We start from the raw sequence: 7,135 nt of genomic DNA, 5'->3' as shown, positions 1-7,135 counted from the left end.
ATAGCATAGATGAGCAATATATAAGTTTTGAACATGTTCTTCTATAACTTGATTATGCTTGGAAAAGATTGGAAATTAATATAGATTTTTCTTTCATTGTTAACATCAAGCTACTTGGAGAGATAGGCTAAAGGCATCGGTGGACGCGATTATCATTCTTGAGCCCAGTGAACTGCAAATGGATTTGAAATGAATGGATAGCTCATGCATTTTTGGACATATGCAAACATCCTATCATTTCGAGCAACAAAAGATCCATAAATTGATTTGCAACAAGCTTTGAGTCAGTGAATAACTCGATCTCTGTCGCCCCCAGGTCAAGTGTTATTTGCATTGCATAAAGAACCGCTTCATATTCAGCTTCATTGTTTGATGCGTGATAAGAGCCCAAAACTGTAGTTTTAACCCCTTAACAATCATACTTTTAGACCAATTATGCGAGTAATAAATAAGAGTTAATGCTGATTACGTGTTTTTATGTATTTCATGCATTGAAGTCAATTATGTGTAGAAATGTGCCTCTTTAGTGAGATAAAATAGCAAGGGTTGGTTGCTAAGAAGTTCTGTGATTAAAGGCCAAGATTCAAGGAGACAAATCCCGGTCAAAAGCTTAAAAGTCAACGCGGGCAGAAATAGTGCACAAGTCAGCAGAACTTCCAAAGACCATATCTTTGGACTCAGACCTCGGAATTGGGCCTATCTTATGTCAAAACGACTGGCTCGGAAAGAACTTTCCAATGGTTCAAGCATTGACCCAATCAGAGGAGTCGAAGTAGATGAAAAGTCTGCTGAAGTCAAAGCCAGCTGAAACGGGCTTTGTGGACTAAAGAAATTGGGCTTTGGGCTCGATTTTCCGGCCCAAAATATGACTCCTCAGCCCATGCACGAAAATATGGATCTGGTCTCCTCCTTTACAAAAGGAAAAGACTTAACTCTTAAGTCATACTTAGTTAGGTTAGAAGGTAGCCATTAGAGAATAGTTTTAGATCTAGATCTAGTTTAGTTTTTACATTTAATGAGTTAGTTAGAATCATATTTAGTTTTTAGAATAAAGTATTAGTTCTTCATTTCAATTTAGATTATTGATTCAATTCTTAGTTATATTTAGTTGTTTTAAATTCAATTTAAATTCATTTTGAATCATTGTTCTTATTGTTCATTAGATTAATAAGTAGTTGTTATTCATTCAATCATGTCTTGTTCTTATTGTTCTATTAGATTTATAAAGTTAATTTCTTATTCAAATCATTACTCTCACTATTGTTCTTTGTGTTTGTTCAATTGAATTTGTTTAAGTCTTGAGAGTTAAGAGTGGAACGAATCCATACTCTTACCTATATTACTTCATTATTTGAGAGTAGGAATATTCATTAGCACTTGTTTATGTGATTGATTATTTGTGTTTACGCATAGATAGTTAATTTATACGTAAATTTGTAATTATCAAATGGCGTCGCTGCCATCTTAATCTCGTTCAAGACAAGAATTCAATTGCTTGAATCCAAGGGGAAATCCCCCATTCTCTACCCACCCACCCTTTTAATTTTTCATTCATATTTTTTGAATTTTCGGAACTGTTCATTGTTTTAGGCATAGGGGCTGCGGATTCACAGAGGAAAACACTGCAGTAAAGGTATTTCTAAAATTCGAAAAATTCTAAAAATTTACAGGTGTAATCCTGAAGGTGTTATTGATTTACTGTAATTTTGTCAGAATTTTCCTAATTGTTTTACCTTGTGAACAAATACAATCTTTACAGTGCTGCATTTCAGTTTTCAAACCGTAAGTTCTTGAAAAACAGACGAGTCAGGTTATTTAGGAAGTTCCAAAAATTCTAAACTTTTTATAGGAGTATCTATCCTAAGTCAAGAGTTTTCAGTAAAAATTTAACTAATTTTTTATTTGTTTTGACCTTCTAACTAGTGGATTGTTTTCAGTGTGTTTCTGCAGTTTTGCAAACATTTAATTTCTGGAACACCAGCCTATAAGGAGGGTTTGTAGAACTCCAATTGCTCTAAAATTTTTATGGAAACACGTAGGATATGTCAGGAGTCTCCAGTAAATATTTGGTGATTTTTTTCTCTGTTTTGATTGGTTAACCATTCATTTGTTTGTATTGTGTCCGAAAACTATTTCACAAACTTTGAAGGGCAGTAGAAGAACTTTCATAGCTCCGATTGATCTGAAATTTTACAAGCTACTTGATAGACATCTTAGCAAACTACTGTAAAAATTACATATTTTTTAGAGAGCGCGACCCGCGCCCATACAAGGCCAAACCTGAGTGCGACCCGCGCCCAAAACACTGGAATTCTAAATTCCACCTGAGCGCGACCTACGCCCTTCACAGGCAAATTCGGAGCGCCCCCCGCACTCAACTCACTGAAAATTGCCTCATGCACAAGCGCGACCTGCGCCCTTCACAGGAAAATCCTGAGCGCGACCCGCGCCCTCTTCTGGAGCAGTTCGATTTTCACAGGTCAGTCAAAATTTTCATTTCTTCAAGTTATTTAGTGTTTCTAACATCATACAAACACTGAGATCGCGTATATACAAGACTTTATTCAAACGCGTAGCAAGGAGGTGTTTAGGTACTCCTTCTTCCACTCCTCGCCTCTTCTGTCAGAGGAGTTTTAATTCTAGTATAATCAGGCATGTTTTTCGTAGAAATAAATACAACACGCCTATCTAGAATTTCACACACTACACCTCGTGATCAATGGCTAAAGAACAAAGAGACTCCCTCTCTCGATTTTTATAAAGCCCTAAACGATGGCCCTAAGTCGTGCATCGTTCTTGCGGACCTAGTGGGAGATTTTCAATCCCCACAATATATTTAACTTGTTACCGGTTTTCATGGTTTAGACCCGAGAAGCCTTACCGGCATCATTATTAGGATAGACCAAGTTCTCACTACATTCCATCATCCTAGCGTAAGTCTGGATCAAGTTAAACTTAGGGTGTTTCCTTTCACCCTAGCCAATAAGGCGACATCTTGGTTAACTGCCCAAATGCCAAACTCTGTGGACTCATGGGCTCAACTTGTTCAATTGTTCATGAAACAGTTTTACCCACCACTGAAGACAGATGAAATGCTTCAAAAGATTTATTTCTTCCACCAGAATCCTCATGAATCCTTTTCCGAGGCCTGGAATCGTTTCACTGATATTCTCATTGAATGCCCACATCATAATCTTGCGAAGGACATGCTTGTTCGTGCCTTTTTCAAGGGGTTTTTACATCATCATAAGGAGGTTCTAGATATCATGACTGGGGGTAGTTTTCTTAGCAAAGGAGCCTTGGAGGCTTATAAATTTTTAGAAGATCAATCTAAGAATAACAACAATTGGGGAGGTAACGATTCATCCCCCTCCACTCCTTCTTCTGAGGTTAAACCTGATCCCGAGCTTAAAGCTCTTATCAATGCCCTCACTAAAAAGGTAGATGCCCTCTCTGTTCAACAACAACCGACACCAATCATGAAGATTAACTCTACTCGTTGTAATGTCTGTTTTAGTCTTGAGCATTCCGACTTCTATTGTCCTCTTGTCTATACACAACCATCACACTTCAACCAGTTAACTCAACATCAAGGACAAGGAAACTTAGGTGACCAGAATAGAGGTTTAGTGCCCATGACCCGAAATATCAACATCAAGACATGAACGCTCAACAAGCCTTAATTCTAGTTCAACCATCTACAGGACAAAGTAGTAGTGACCTTGTTGGAAAAACAAAATCAAATCATGCAACAAAACTCCAACTTGATGAAAGATCAACATGATCAAAACTCTAATATGATTAAACAAAGCGATGCAAATGATTCAGGTCTTTGTGCCAAAAGGTTATTGACATGTCTCCTAACCAAAATAATAATCAAGCGGGCGTTTTTCCGGGTCAGCGATGCCTAATCCTAAGTCGACAAACACGCGCCTTTGAAATAAACGATTATTGATGTAATGGTAATATAACCCGGGGGACCTACTGGTGATCCACTTCCGCTTTGTTCGGGAAGAGTAGTTGATAACAAAGTGACTATACTTACAGGATCGCCCGCCAATGGAAGCTGAAAATGAAACCATACCGAATCTTGTCATAGAAATTGAAGACCACAAGCTGTAGAAGTTCGGTCAACCACAACCAAGAGGTACAACCTTACTAAATCTGCCATAGAAATTGAAGATCCTACACCTGTAGAGGTTCCAATATGGAAACCTAGTTGGAAAGTGATAAAAGATAAAGCAACGGTTAACAAATATGTTCCCCCTCATGTTAGGTATAGGGATAAAATACTGCATGAACAACTAGGTTTGCCTATAGAAGGAGAAGTGAAGTCCATTGAGAGTTTTGTATATCACATTAGTGCTTCCGACGATCTCGTCCCCACACTAGTACATACCCCTGTTATAGAAGAAGACAAATATCACAATTTTGACTCTTTAAACATAACTGAACTAGAGAAAGAATTTTCCACCTTGCCTTCCGACCCTACAAGAGATGGAGTAAACCTCACAATAGACGAGATAGATGAATTCCTCAAAGATGGAGATGAATACCATTATTATATAGATGCGAACAACCTAGATGAGGAATTCGACGAGTTTCTAAGAGCCTGTGATGATCCACCCTTTCAAGAACTACCTAAAGAGCCACTTGATACCTTCATTTTCAGATGTGTGATAATACCAACCCAAACCACAATTAAGTTTTATGCTAAAACCACGCACTCATTTTTTCCATTCCTTCAATCTAAAACTTATCCATACCCTACATATCTTCCACAACCATCTATTTTCTCACGATCATTCACTTGGACACCTTTTCGTTCAAAGAAAAAAAAAGAAAATGTATGCTCGATTGGGTTCTAGATCTATCAGAATTCACTCCCATTCTACTAAGCCATGCCATAGGAAATCTTGGTGCTTAATTATGTTTGATGGTGCATTCCTCCGTGTTAACTATTTATGGAAAGATCCACAATTATTTAGATTATTGATATATGGGAAACTGCATATTAATACATATATATCACATTAAGTCTAGGAAATCTGACTTTAAAAGACCCAAGTTTTAAAATACAATACCAACTTTTCAGATATATCACGCCAAACAAAAATTTCAAACTTAAAAGAGTTTTCCAATTTTGTTTGGGGGTGGCGTATTTTGGTATTTCATTTCAAATCTTGTTGCCACCATTTGCCTGTCATGTTTACTCCAATAGAGTTTGTGTTAGTCGATGCGTAACGGTTTTAATTGTGCTTCATGTTATCATATCATCTTCACAATATTTCTGTTACAGGTATTGCCAATTTTTGCCACGTTTCTATGGTAAATTATTTCTTTATCTCTTTACACTTTGAGGACAAAGCGTTCGATTGTTTGGGGGTGGGATATAAACATTTGCAAAAATTAAACACTTTTAGGATGTAAATTACGCACTTTTATTTATAAAATATTAAAAATCATAAAAATTAGTTAGTTACATAATTTAATTGTGCTATTGAATTGTTTTATGAACCCCCTTCTCCCAAATTGTTTGGGGGTGGCATAGAAACATGATGTAAATGTTTAAGCACATATTAGGTTGTATATTACGTATTATTTGTCTTATAAAAATTAGAAAATTCAAAAATATAAATAAAAAATTTATGTTATACACTTAGGAATATTGGTATTGTTTTCTGTCGATGCTCTTAATAATCTAGAAATTTCACTTTAGATTTGCATTAGAATAATGTTTGAAACTTAGATTAATATTTAGATAATAGTCATTGCATCTTTTCACGAACATCTTGCATGAGCATCTTTGATTGTACTTGGCAGTATTTTTCTGAGACTTAGGTTAGAGTACTTAATACATATCCTGTGAGCATCTAGCCTAAAAGCCTCATAAGAGTGAAATATCTGAGTGATGACACAAGGGAGAAGCAAATTCCGAGTAGAGAAATCACACCTCCACTTGCTTGATCACCATACTATATCCTAAGCGAGAATTTAGGCCCTCTTTGGATCGATATAGCCAGAAATTCACACATATATGAAATTTATTATCCGCTAGTCGCCCCACTGAGCCTTTCATTAGCCTTTCCACAAACCAAAAATTCTTTACCCAATAAAACAAAATAAAAATAAAATCAGCCTACCTATCCGGATAAGTCCGAGAAATAGGATGAGTGAAGAAAAGATAAAGAGAAAAAAACATTGTGTATAAAAAAAATTAGTTAGTTGCTTGAAAAAGAAAAAAAAAGGTTTTCCATCCAAATAAAATAAAATAAAATAAAATAAAATAAAAACTCCAAAAATAGAATAAAAGGAGTCAAAAAGCCAAAATAAAAATGCTAAAGATGGAAACAAAGTGTAGAAGCAAAAGAATAAGGTTTTCTCTAGTTACATAATATGAAGACCCTATTTTCTCAGACTTGTCTTTTTGAATATCCATTTCCTTCATTCTTTAACCAACACCTACGCCCCGTATCACCTAATAAAGACCTCTAGCTCAATTAGGAATAAGTTGGTGTGATAGTAAGTGGTAGATGTGTTTGATCGACCTCGACTTCCTTGGATTGTCATTGAGATTGTGAGGAAACGTGTGCCCACTGCACACTGTAGTTAGCAAACTTGAGTGGAAAAATCAGAGTGTTATGTGTTTGACACATTCCTTGTGAGAACCTACTTAGGCACACTACCCAAAAGTTTTAGAAACGGACCTGCCATTGCATTTCATATCGTAGTTCATTGTATAGTTATTTATCTTAAGATGATTGATTATTATGCATGTATTAGTTTAAGTTTTAGAATGATCATTCTTGTTTAAATACTAGCGAGATATATAGATAATTGAGATATAAATAAGGAAACAATAGTTTTATTTCTTAGTCGTTGTAGTATAGATGAAGTTTGTGAGTACCTTTATTGGAAAACTCTCACGAGGGCTATAACTTCGTCCACTAGGAAATCCTAGTGGTTTAAAGGCCTGTTGTTGTATATGGTCAATGCAATCGTCTTTCAGTAAACGAGAATAGTTAGAACTCCATTTTTGGTCACTTATTCTAATTTCTCATATTTGCTTGAGGACAAACAAAATGCTGTTTGGGGGGTTTGATAAGAGCCCAAAACTGTAGTTTTAACCCTTAAC

At 35.9% G+C, this 7,135-nt stretch overlaps 1 non-coding gene across 1 annotated transcript; it reads right to left on the bottom strand.

Annotated features, from left to right (window-relative positions):
* Positions 1–3,092: 3,092 nt before the first annotated feature.
* On the bottom strand, positions 3,093–3,196 carry LOC147495533 (small nucleolar RNA R71). The gene has a single exon (XR_015200634.1). It is a non-coding gene; the product is annotated as a small nucleolar RNA R71 (small nucleolar RNA).
* Positions 3,197–7,135: the final 3,939 nt, after the last annotated feature.

The sequence above is a fragment of the Coptis chinensis genome, chromosome 6 (genome assembly GCF_015680905.1).
Source record: "Coptis chinensis isolate HL-2020 chromosome 6, ASM1568090v1, whole genome shotgun sequence".
Taxonomy (NCBI): Eukaryota; Viridiplantae; Streptophyta; class Magnoliopsida; order Ranunculales; family Ranunculaceae; genus Coptis; species Coptis chinensis.
The sequence above is the reverse complement of the archived record's forward strand: the minus strand, read 5'-3'. Positions and strand labels throughout refer to the sequence as shown.